At 41.5% G+C, this 13,763-nt stretch overlaps 1 protein-coding gene across 7 annotated transcripts in view; it reads right to left on the bottom strand.

The window, feature by feature from the left end:
* SPECC1 (sperm antigen with calponin homology and coiled-coil domains 1) overlaps window positions 1–13,763 on the bottom strand; it is a 313,351-nt gene that overhangs the window by 267,031 nt on the left and 32,557 nt on the right. The window lies entirely within an intron of this gene.

Genomic DNA, 13,763 nt, shown 5'->3' with positions numbered 1-13,763 from the left:
CCAACAACCAGCAAAGCCTTCATGGCCAATGAAAGTATCAGTGACGGCGCCAGAACCCTCATCCCCAAAGACTCTTCACTGCCTTTAGCGAAAAACAATGGCTAGAGAGTGAAGTTATGATCATGTATAGAGAGATAAAGTTACATTTTTATATTCTGACTCTGCTAATGTGAAATTCCCTATCTGCTAGACTAAAAGTTTCAGACACCCTGTTCAAATATCCCATTAGTTGCTAGAGACTTAAAATGAACAGAATGCACATTGTCAGGATGACTATTACCAAAAAATCAAAAGACAGCAAGTATTGGTGAGGATGTAGAGAAACTGGAACTTTTGTGCACTGTTTATGAGAATGTAAAATGGAGCAGCTGCTGTGGAAAAGAGTATGCAGGTTCCTCAAAGAGTAAAACCAAGATGTGGAAACAACTAAATGCCCATCAGTGGATGAAGGGGTAGACAATATGTGGTATATACATACCATGGAGTACTATTCAGCCTCTAAAAAGAAAGGAAATTCTATAACATGCAACAGCATGGATGAATCTTGAGGACATTTTGCTAATGAAATAAGGCAGTCATAGAAAGACAAATACTGCACGACTCCACTTATATGAGATACCAAAAATAGACAAATTCATAGAATCAAAGAGTACAATGGAGGTTACCTGGAGCTGCAGGGCGGGAAATGGGGAGTTACTAATCAACGAACATAACGTTGCAGTTAAGTAAGATGAATAAGCTCTCAAGATCAGCTGTACAACACTGTACCTAGAGTCAACAATAATGTATTATACACTTAAAAATTTGTTGAGGGTAGATTAACAAATGTAGTAGAGCCACAAATGTGGTTAAGTGTTCTTACCACAGTAAAATAAAAAAAGAATATCAAGCCCAGGAGTTCGAGACTAATCTGGGTAACATGGTGAAACCCTGTCTCTACAGAAAATACAAAAATTAGCCAGCTGTGGAGGTGCACTCCTAGGGAGGCTGAGGTGGGAGGCTTGCTTGACCCCAGGAGGTCAAGGCTGCAGTGAGCCGTGATTGCGCCACTGTACTCCAGCCCAGATGACAGAGCAAGACACCACCCCCCGCAAAAAAGAAAAAGAATATCAAACACTTTAAAAGATCGGATACGCAAGAACAACAACAAAAAAGAGATGAACAGAGCATCGACCCTCATCTAGTGGGATTCTTGGTCTAACTGAAAAACAGACATTGAGAGACAAACAATGACAGTGATGTGATCACAGCAATTACACAGGTATCCACTGGGGACTGCAGAAGAAAGGAGGAATGCCTAACTTTCAGAAAATAGAGAAAGCGTCAAATAGTTGGTGAAAGCCTTCCAAAACTAGAGAGAACTGCACACACCAAATCACAGAAAGAAGAAAAGCCATGGGAGATTCTGGGACCCACCAGCTATTTTTGATGGCTGAACACCCTGCTGCAGGAGAGACAGGAGCTGGAAAGCATGGTGGGATGAAACCTCAAACAGCTTTGCCTGCATTGCTTAAGATGACTGGGCTTGATTAACTCTAGTCAATGGGGACAATTCAATCAAAGAAGAAAGATGCTCAAATTCACATTTTAGAATGATTTTTTATGGCAGTATGGGGAATAGATTAAAAGGGAGTGAAGCTGGAGGCAAGAAACTTGTTAAGAGGCAACTGAAACAGTCTAGATGATAAATAATAAACTGACAGAGTGACTAGGAAAATCAGAACAGGCTGAATCAAGAGATACCTAGATGAAAATAACAGGACCTGATCACCAGTTATATCTTGGAGAGGAAGGAGTTGTTTCCTTGCTTTCCCTACGACTGGGAATACGGAAGGTTTGCCATGTGTATTGGTTATATACTGATGTGTAGCAAATCACTGACAACCATTTAGCAGCTTAAAACACAAAGGCTTATCTCTCAGTTTCTGTGGGCCAGGAATCTAAGATAGGCTTAGCTGGCTGGTTCTGGTTCAGAGTTTCTCAAGAGGTTGCAATCAAGATGTCAGCTGGGGGTGCATCATCTGAAGGCTCAACTGGGGCCGGAGGGTCCACTTCCAAGGAGTTCACTCACCTGCCTGACAAGGCAGTGCTGGTTGTTGGCAGGAGATCTCAATTCATTGCCAAGTGAGCCTCTCTATAGCATTGCTGGAACATCCTCCCCATCTGGCAGTTGGCTTCTCTCAGCACGAGTGATCTGAGAGAGAGAGCAAGGAGGAAGCCACAGTGTTCTTCCTACTCCTACTCCTAACACTCTCACTTCTGCCTTATTCCATTAGTTAGAAAGGGAACTAAGCTCCACCTCTTGAAATAAGAAGTGTCAAAGAATTTGTGGATATATTTAAAAATCATCACACTGTGGAAGTGGATAGTGGGTTCAATTAATGCTGAACTTGAAATGCCTGAGACATTCAAATGTCCAACAGGCAATGAACATACCCGTAGATGGTCATGACTTTAGCAAGAATAGAGGAAGATCACAGAATTAAGGAGGAATTGAAAGGTAAAAGAAGTGGAGTCAGATTCCCCCTGAAAAGTGAGCCATGAAAGGAACTTTAACTATTGAGTTAGAGGTCAGAGTAGGAAATTTCGGTGGAATTCTTTTTTAAAGAAAGGAAGCATATAAGCATGTTTTGAGGTAGAGGGAGAATAAATCAGTAGGCAGGGAGAAGTAAAAAACATAAATGATAGGGGATAGTTGACAAAGGTCTTGGCAGAATCCCTTACCCACTGACTTGGGGCCAAGAGAGGGACCCTTCTTTGTTTGAGGGATAAGAAAAATAAGAAAGAATGGGTGCTATTTAGTGTGGCCCTGTCTCTAGGGCAAACGGATAGGTAACAAACTGTGTGTGTTAGGAATATAGATGTGACCTCACATTGAGATTCTCATCTCAAATCCATTTTGCTGTTACCTGTACCTTCCTACCTTCTCTTTTTGCTATATGCAGACTGCTGTTTTGTCTTCCTGGCCTGTTCCAGGTTTCAGCATTCTGGCATATCTGCTACCCTGTTCCCAAACCTCTGTAGAGTCCATGCTCCTTCCTTGGATAGTGTTTGATTGGGCCACGTATCTAAGAAGTGATGCCTTCAGTTAGGCCTGAGAACCTCCTCTAGGGAAATCTCCATCAGTGACCCTGACAGACTTGGTATCTTGGAGATGTCACTGCTCCCAGCCTGTGGTCTAGGAGAATCTCAGCCTGGGCCTCTAGTAGTATGGATAAAGCGTTAAGGTATCTTTGAACCAGAGTCTGTCATATTCCTCAATGTGGGACAGATAAAACAGTGGTAGTGCTGGTGTTTCTGAGCTAGAACTCTGGTTTTTGGTCTAGATTCTTTGATGTATGACCTTTGAGAGGTATTAAAATTTGTTCTAATACAATGTTCAATACAAATGTAGTTCCTTTTCTGTTATGACCTCAACAAAACATGACCAACTGTAGATGAACATTAAACTATGACAATTCATGGAAATGAATACAGTAATACCAGCAGTTCCCCCATTTTGGCAGTTACCATGGTGACATTTGGCACAAATGGCTATTTAAGGGTGCTTTTGTTAAAACCTACCATCTTATTAGGCACATGATATTAAAACTAATGAAATAATGGAGAAACTTCTTAAAAACTTTTAATGAATAAAGTGATGAAGTGATAATATTTTAGCTGCTATTTATAAAGTGACTATTACAGGTCAAACATTCTTCTAGGGTTTTTTTGTTGAAGTTGTCACATTTAATCCTTAATAAACCCACTATGAGTCAGGTATTCTTTTCTCCCCTTTGGACAGTTGGGGAAATGGCGGTCAGAGAGGTTAGGTAATTTGCTCAGGGCCACACAACCTGCATGTAGAAAATCTGAGATTTGTACAGGAGCGTATCAAACTCTGAAGTCCATGCTTCTATTTTCCCATGCTGCCTTTCTAATAAAAGGTAACTAATGCTACTGGATGCTGCCCCTAAAGTGAGTCACTTTCACCCCACCCTACTTGATTTTCTCCATAAAACTAATCACATCCTGACAACTTCTTATTTATTGCTGATCTCCCCCACTAGATTATAAACTCAATAAAAGCAAGATCCTTGTCTACTGAATATCAGTACCTAAAACGCTGTCTAGCACAGAGCAAGTAATTAATAAATATTTGCTGAATGAACAAATAAAGGAAAAAAATTCAAAGGAAGAAAAAGCCCTAAAACAGATGTTTACCTAAACATACATTTTAAAAGAAAGCATATAACAAATTCAGGACAGAATTTAAATATGATTTTTTAAAGAAATAACCAAGTGCTAGCTGGGCACAGTGGCTCACACCTATAATCCTAGCACTCTGGGAGGCCGAGGCGGGCAGATCACTTGAGGTCAAGAGTTCAAGACCAGCCTGGCCAACATGGTGAAACCTGTCTCTACTAAAAATACAGAAATTATCCAGGCATGGTGGCAGGTCCCTGTAACCCCAGCTACTCAGGAGGCTGAGGCAGGAGAATTGCTTGAACCCAGGAGGCAGAGGTTGCAGTGGGCCAAGATTGCACCACTGCACTCCAGCCTGAGTAACAAAGCAAGACTCTGTCTGAAGGAAAAAAAAAAAAAAGAAAGAAAGAACCAAGTGCTTATTTGGGACCTACTATGCTATGTTTTTCCATGCACGCTATTTTCAATAAAGCAGTTAGCAAACTTGCAAGATCATAACAACAAATATATGCTTCTATAACTCTAAAATTGTGCTTTAAGAAGTTCCTCTTTACCAGCTCATGTATGCATTAGTTTTCTAAGAATTAGTAGTAACTTTTTCCCTGGAGAATATCCACAGCCAGTTTATTTAACCAAAGGAGGATGCTTACTAAGATGAAGTTATCAAATGTGAGCCTAAGTGGGGCCAGTTCATGTTAATATACTCCAGAACAAAAACCATCCTACTGTCCTCTGACAATTTTACCTGAAAATTCATTTTCCACATTACCAAGGAGCCAGGGTAGGAGAATATAGAAAGACCACCCAAGAATCCTTACTTCTTTCAGCAAAATCAATTCAAAGTAGGTAACTAAACACATGCCCTAACAATGAATAGCAGATTGTGCTCAGAAGAATGATCTACAAGAAGGAACTACTGAAATATTCCAGTAAGACTTCTCTCCAAAATGATTTTATTGAATTTGCATTTTAAAAAATATTTTAAGCCTAAATTTTAAAAGGTTTGATATTGGTACATGAATAGACAAACAGACATGGACTAGACCAAGAATTAGGTTCAAACATATACAGGAATTTAATATACGATAAAGCTAGTATTCCAAAGGAACCAACAAATGGTGTTCAGACAGCAGGATAGGCATCTGGAAAAACACAGTTGGGCACCCTACCTTACTCCTAACACCAGGAGTAACTGAAGGAGCACCAAATATTTATTTATTTTAATTATACTTTTAAGTTCTAGGGTACGTGTGCACAACATGCAGGTTTATTACATAGGTATACATGCGCCATGTTGGTGAGGAGCACCAAATATTTAAAAGAAAAAAATTGGCCAGGGGCGGTGGCTCACACCTGTAATCCCAGCACTTTGGGAGGCCAAGGTGGGCAGATCACCTGAGATCGGGAGTTCGAGACCAGCCTGAGCAACATGGAGAAACCCCATCTCTACTAAAAATACAAAATTAGCCAGGCATGGTGGCACATGCCTGTAATCCCAGCTACTTGGGAGGCTGAGGCAGGAGAATAGCTTTAATCTGGGAGGCACAGGTTGCGGTGAGCTGAGATATTGCACTCCAGCCTGGGCAACAAGAGCAAAACTTCAACTCAAAAAAATAAATAAATAAATAAAAATAAAAAAAGAAAAGAAAAAAATGAAAATAGTATAATTAGCAGAAGAAAACACCGTAGAATCCTCGGACTCTTAGGATGGGGAATGCCTATAATATAAAAACCCTGAAGTTATAAAAGAGAAAATCACCTACATACAAACCAAATCTTTCTACATGCCTAAAACATAGCACAAACACAGCTAAATAATCATAGCTGAATGAACTGGGAAAACAAAACTTGACTCATATCCAGACAGAGTTAATTTTCCTACACATAAAGAGTACCTATATAAACCCAACAAAAAAACCACCACTAACCCAAAATAAAAATGTGACAGGTAATGAACAGGTAGTTCACAGAGAATACAAATGGCTCTTCGGCACATAAGATGCTCAGACTGACTTTTACTTATTTATTTTTTGAGAGACAGGGTCTCACGATGTTGCCCAGGTTAGGCTCAAACTCCTGGGCTCAAATGATAGTACCAGGACTACAGGTGTGCCCCACCGCACCTGGCTCCTCAACCACCTGTATTAACAGGAAATGCAAAATAAAACTTTCAAATCTATTTTACCTATTAGAATGGCAAAAATTTGAAAAGCTCCGAACGTCATCATGTTGGTGAGAATGTGAGGAGACTGGCACTCTCATTTTTTGCTGATAGCATATATATACGGATGGCTTCTATGGAAAGCAATTTGGCAGCGTCTATCAAATGTACAAATGCATATATCCTTTGACAAAGCAATTCCACTCTAGGAATGTGTTCTATATGGTTGTGCTTCCTGGGGCTGGGAACTGGGAGCTAAGGGACAGGGGCAGAAGATAATCTTCTTTTCCCTCCTTCCCCCTGTTAAACATGTTGAATTTTATATACTGTAATATATTATTTTTCACAAAAGACAATTTTTAAGCGGTATGTCTGGGAATTTTTTTTTTTTCTTTTCTGAGACAGGGTCTCACTCTGTCACCCAGGCTGGAATGCCATGGTATGATCTCAGCTGACTGCAGCCTCGACATCCTGGGTTCAAGCAATTCTCCCACCTCAGCCTCCTGAGTAGCTGGGACTACAGGCACGTGCCATCATGCTAATTGTTGTATTTTTGTATATACAGGGTCTCACTATGTTGCCCAGGCTAATGTCAAACTCCTGGGCTCAAGGAATCCACCCACCTCAGGCTCCAAAGTGCTGGGATTACAGGCGTGAGCCACCACGCCCGGCCCTGGGAATTCTTACAAAAGAAAAAATATCTACTCTCCCCTTCTGTTAAAATCAAAACACAGAAGGAAATTCAACCTATAATGAAAGTAGAGAATGGCCTCAACCCTGAGCAACAAACACAAGGGCTATTTCTGAGACAGGAATTTGCTGAACAAAATCGAGGGAAGATGACAAGAATCAAGACTCACTTCTCGGCTGGGCGCAGTGGCTCACGCCTGTAATCTCAGCACTTTGGGAGGCCAAGGCGGACAGATCACGAGGTCAGGAGATTGAGACCATCCTGGCTAACACAGTGAAACCCAGTCTCTACTAAAAATACAAAAAATTAGCCGGGCGTGGTGGCAGGTGCCTGTAGTCCCAGCTACTTGGGAAGCTGAGGCAGGAGAATGGCATGAACCCAGGAAGCGGAGCTTGCAGTGAGCCGAGATCACACCACTGCACTCCAGCCTGGGTGACAGAGCAAGACTCTGTCTCAAAAAAAAAAAAAAAGACTCACTTCTCTAGATCTTGAGCCGTATTCAAATTTATCTCAGCTTAGTGAGAGGTTAAAGCAAGGAATATCCTTCCCTGAGGGCCCTGCTCCTTACTGAAGGAAGGTAACGGATGAGTCAAGGACACCAATGGAGAAAAGCACTAACACCATTATCTGATGAACATTATGTGAAGAAGGGTAAGAAGTGAAGTGGAATTGCTGAAGAAGTCAGTGAAAGCGGAGATTCATTTGGGGAAATGGAATATAGGAAATCCATAAAAGTGATTAAAAAGATGTTAGAGGCTGAGGCGGGGGGACCACAGGGTCAGGAGATCGAGACCATCCTGGCTAACACGGTGAAACCCCATCTCTACTAAAAATACAAAAAATTAGCCAGGCATGGTGGCGGGCACCTGTAGTCCCAACTACTCGGGAGACTGAGGCAGGAGAATGGCGTGAACCTGGGAGACGGAGCTTGCAGTGAGCCGAGATCACGCCACTGCACTCCAGCCTGGGTGACAGAGTGAGGCTCCATCTCAAAAAAAAAAGTTAGATACGAGAGATAAAGATCCAACAGACACACAACTGCTAATTTTGAACAGAACAAAACAAATGGCACAGAAAAAGAAAATTTAAGATATAATACCGGAAAACTTTCCTGAAATTGAGTAACTGAATCTATAGCTTGAAAGGGTTTAGCATATGCCGAGAAAAATCAGTAGAGTCCAACCAGCACAAGACACATCTAGCAAGGCTGGTGATTCTACCAACACAGAGAAAGAAGTGGGTGGCCCATAATGCGGAAAAAGGCAGACCATCTGCAGTCTTCTCCAGAACACTGGAGTCTGAAGACAAAAGAATGCTGCCTACTGAGCCAGAAGGGAGAGAAGTGACCCAACACATCTTTACCAAGTTAGAATGTCACACATTATTTAAAGGCTGCAAAACCCATGAAAGACATGAAAGAACACAAGCATTTACAACATGAAAGAACACAAGCATTCTCACACTCAAGAATCCTCAAGAAAAATGTAGTCCTAATCCAGCCCACTGAAAGTTAAATGTACTTAATGTGCTCATTAATGGGAACTTCATAGCTTCAAATCAGCCTGGTCCCATCTACCAACATCTCTCGCCTGGCTTTCCTGCAATAGTCAGCACCTTTCCCTCCTCCCAGTCTTGTCCCCTGGAGTCTGCTCTCAGCATAGCAGAGTGACCACATCAACACCCAAGTCAGAGCCCTCCAGCACGCACTGGTCTACAAAGCCCTTCCCAACCCCCACCCCACGTGCCCTCTGGGTCCTTGTGACGTGTCTCCTGCATACCCTAGCAGCCCTGGCCTCCTCACTGCCCCTCCTATACATCAGGAAGGCGACTCCTTGAGTCTTGGCTCTGGCCGCCTCCTCCACCTGCAGTGAGTTAACTCCCTTACCTACTCTAGGTCATTGCTCAAATGTCAGCATCTCAATGGGGCCCTCCCTGACTACCCTATTTAAATTCTACGTACTCCCCTTGACCCCACGGACCTCACTCACCCTATTCCACTTTTATTCTTACAATTTAGCACTTGTTCTCTTCTAACGTATTGTAAGACTTACTCATTTATTACATTGTTTGCCACCCCCTCTAGTACGTAAACTCCAGAGGGGCAGGGATTTCTGTCTATTTATTCATTTCTTTATCCCTAGGACATAGAACAGGGCATAGTTCAGAGTATTCAATGTTATCAATGAATGAACTAGCAGTAGTACCAGTTCCAGTTAGGCACAGAATTAAATCTAAATAGAATTAAATCTCATGGTCTGGGTTAACTATGGATAGAAAATTAAATATAATTTTAAGAAGCCGAGAAAGAAAAAATTAACAATGTAAAAATAATATTAATTTGATAATAATAACAGAAACTCTGCCAGGCACTGTGGCTCAAATCTGCAATCCCAGCTACTCAGGAGGCTGAGGTGGGAGGATCACTTGAGACCAGAGTTCAAGACTCAGCCTAGGCAACACGGCAAGAAACTGTCTCTAAAAAAATTAAAACTTAAATTTTTAAAAAAGAATTCTCAAAGCATCACAAAAACTGGAGATTAAGGTACAGGAAGTGTGAAGTAATATTACTATGCTAATGGTTTTTTTTTTTAGAAAGGTATAACCAAAAGATTTCTTTCTCAAGTCGAAAAACTGAGAAAGATAAGCATATCTTCCAATTAACGGAGGGGAGGAAAAGCCAGATACAACAAAATAAGATATAAATTAGTTTCCAGTTGAAAATAAGAGTAGGAGTTATTTTGCATCACCTCACCTGTGACCCCCCCCCCCAGTCCAAAAAACACTACTGATAAACAGGGTAGAAAAGCATCATCTCAGATAAAGCAGGAAAAACTGCCACAGTCTCAAACCACAAACTATGAGCACACACCTGGCCAACCCTGCCAAGTCTGGGCTCAGTAGGAGGAATGTGCTGAGAGCTAGGATGTACCAACTTAGACATTCTGTGGGATACAGATGTCCCTGGAAGGGTCACACCATCTCAAAGGCACCTGTAATGCCCACTGATTACAGCCACCATATGTGAGAGAGAAACTCAGGGCACTTAGAGAGTATAACAAGAACCTTATGTCATCTGAGATGAGGAATCCTCAGCCCTGCAAATTAACCAACTCTTTAGAACAACTGGCAAAACATAAATATCCACAACTTTTGTTTCAGTAATTCCACTCCTAGATATCAATCCAAAGTACATGAGACAGCAGATATACACACAAAATGGTATTTACTGCAGCATTGTTTATAATAGCAAAAAACAAGAAATAATCCATATGTCTCTCAATAGGATACTGGTTACATGAGGGTACATACAAGGAATTCAACCATCAAAAAGAGTGATATGGATGTCCACAGATGGACATAAAAAGCTGTGTGTTACGTGAAAACAAACTCAAGCAGCAGCAGGATGGGCTTATGATAGTCAGTATGAGCTAATTTCTGGAAAAAAAAAATCTAGTGTATGCACAGAAAACACCTGAAAGAACAGAAACAAAACTATCAGCAGAATATTGAGATGTTTTACTAAGTTGTATATCTATACTGCTTGTAATTTTTACCCCAAGCAAGAATTACTTTTTGGAAAAAGAAAATTCAGGAAATAAAGCATTTCTTTAAACTTCATGTTTAAACAAATGGTGATGGAATAAAAGAGTTCTTATTCATCATAAACACACACAGCACACATGCACGCATGTGCGTGAGCACACCCTTTACTTGATAAATACCATGTTCAATATTTTAGTCTTTCCTTTTAGGTTCTATCCCTTCACTCAAAATGCGGTTATAAATAAATGTACTTTTCATGTGCCTTCTGCCTAAACCCACTTTAGTATAACTTTACAGTCCCATTATCATTATAGTCTCAAAGCTAGACTCAGCCTGAAACTACCCTTTCATTTGGAACTCTTATTAAAATGCCACATACAGCTCCTTCAAATAAAAACAAACCCTAGGACCTGACGCTAGGCTTCCTTTGTTGCTACTCATAATGGCCAAGTTCTGTGCTTATAATACATCTTCTTTCATTTTATTGCTACATATCAAAGGGTTTTATATGTTTTTCTTATTATGTCTTAATTCAAAACACCATCACGCTCTTTTCCAGATGAAAATAAGGAAAAGAAATTGAGCAACTGACTGACTTAAAGGTCATAAAACTATATAGTAGCAGAGTCAGCAAAGAAGAAACACACATCTCCCAAGTAGAGGCTGAAAACTAGTACCATTCACCTCTAGGGTGAGCTATATACAGCTTAGAAAGTCACCTTCTCTAAATGTTCAAACTGAATCCCATACCCATACTTTACCACTACCTTGTAAGAACAGCCTCAGATCTTGTTATGGCCTTTTTTTTTAGCATGCTGAAGCCAATAAAATGCTTCCCATTCAGCAAGAGAAACAAGTTCTGAAACACTGAATAATCTGCCCGGGGCCTATGAACATTTCCACTGTGAGAAATGTTCTCCACTGTGTGGAGAAGATCCTTACTCTTCTCCACACAGGCAGAACATTAGAAAAATTCTTGGATTCTATGATGCACAGCTTAGGAGTCTGTTTAGCACAATTTAAGTCCAAATAGTTATTAAATCCTCCTCTGTTCCAGAAACAGTGCTAAATACTGTGAATATAAAAATGGAAAAGATACTCTCCTGGCTCCCAAGAAAGTCAGCCAGGTAGAGGAGACACAGGCACACAAATCACTGTCACATGAAGCTCTACCCCCCTAACTTCAAACGAGGGCCTAAGTCACCAAGAATACAGTAGCACTTGTGACTACGATTAACTACTATAATTCAATACTTTATCTTCCCTTAGAAAACTCTTCTCCCTTGGAAATTTATTTACATTTCTAAATACCATTCCTTACTAAAAGGAAGCAGGGCTCCTTGGGGAAACAGCTGATTCTAGGTGTGGACTATGAAATGAACATGGTGAGTCTGGGACATCCCATGTTGCCCAGAAATCAAGGAACTGCCCAAAGATTAACAGAGTCATGTTAAATGGACCTAAGAGTGAACCAGAAGGAGCTCACTTTGCCCTACGTGGAACAATTTCAAGAAAAACATGACAGTAATGAATTATAAAACATGAATTAAAATACATATTGGTACTAAAAAGAGAACAAAAGGATGTGGCTTTGGATAAAGCTCTTCTTCATGGAAGAATACCAGCTAATAAATGTAAAGGAAATGAGAGAATTAGAAAAATTATCATTTTGTAAACCTTAATATATTCACCTAGACATGCTAAAACCACTGAGTAAAAGGCTGCTTCGGAAGAGGATGCTCACATGATCTCAGAGTTTCACACCACAGATAATTTATTAGATACAGGAAGGAAGATGTGATCAAGCTTCCTGTGACCCCCAGCCAGACCCCACGACACTATGTGCCTCCTTGTGATAGGGGAGCTACACAGCATCGCCCACACAGCTTCTCGCCAAAACTGTTTGAAGCTAATCACAAGGGAAGAACTGGACAGCTTCTGACCATGAGACGCTCCACCAGACAACTTGCTTGGCCTCTCCAAAGAAACTTGCTTGGCCTCTCCAAAGAAAACTCAGTTTCATTTAAAAACAAAACTAATTATTTAAAAACAAACGAAAAGCAAGTTGTGGACTTGAGCTCCAGGGACAGAGCAGACATACTTTTCCCTGTTCTTCCCAGTAAGTGGTAATAAAAACCCTCAACACTAGATATAAAACAAATATAAGAAGGTTCTGGAAGGGGAAGAGGAGGCAGACTATCCAGGTGCCTTGAGGCCCACAGAACAACCCAGTGATGGGTTCACTGGGTCTTCTTTTTGCTTCATTATCTCAGACTTGGAGCTGAAGAAGCAGGCAACTTCAAAACACCAAGGGGCACAGATTGAAAAGCCCCAAGAAAAGCCTGCCCTCTCTAGCCAAAGGACCAGGAAGGAGACAGTCTAATGAGATGGAACACATTTAGACAGTAACTGCCCATTTACCAGCAATAACTGAGCAGGGAGCCTAGACTTCCAGTCTTGTGAGGACGTACCAAGGTACCCAACACCCCCACCAAGGCTGAGTAAGGACTGCGACTTTTATCCCTGCATGGCAGTAATAAGGAGCCCATCCCTCACCCCCCAGCAGTGTCAGGGGAACCTGGACTTCCACTCCCACCCAGGAGTGATGAGGCCCTCCCTGCTGGGGTCATGTCAGAGGAGGCCTAGTGGAGATTCAGTGACTTAACCTTTTCCCAGAGATAATGAGGCCACCTTTCCTCCCTCTTCCCCCATGGTGACAGTGAAAGCACTGTGGCAAGCAGTCACAAGGCACTCCTACCCCTCCCAGCCAGGGAGGTATCAGGGAGGCCAAGTAGGGAACCAGAATACCCACAACCACCCAGCAGCAACAGGGGTCCCCCACCCCATTGGGGGTCAATGGAAGCAGAGCGGAAAGCCTGGATATTTACCCCCATCTAGAAGTAACAAGCTGATGTCCCCCTTCTTCTACTACAATGGTGTTCAAAACAGGTTTAAATAAGGTCTAGAGTCTGATAACATAACACCCAAATCGTTGAAGTTTTCATTGAGGATCATTTATACCAAGAGCCAGGAAGATCCCAAACTGAAAGAGAAAAGACAATTGACAGACACTAGCACTAAGAGAGCACAGATATTAGAACTACCTGAAAGGATGTTAAAGCACATATCATAAGCCTCAACAGGCTGGGCGCGGTGGCTCACGCCTGTAACCCAAGCACTTTG

This window comes from Pan paniscus, chromosome 19 (genome assembly GCF_029289425.2).
Source record: "Pan paniscus chromosome 19, NHGRI_mPanPan1-v2.0_pri, whole genome shotgun sequence".
NCBI classification, from domain to species: Eukaryota; Metazoa; Chordata; class Mammalia; order Primates; family Hominidae; genus Pan; species Pan paniscus.
Note: the sequence above shows the minus strand (reverse complement) of the source record. Positions and strands in the feature narration are given on the sequence as shown.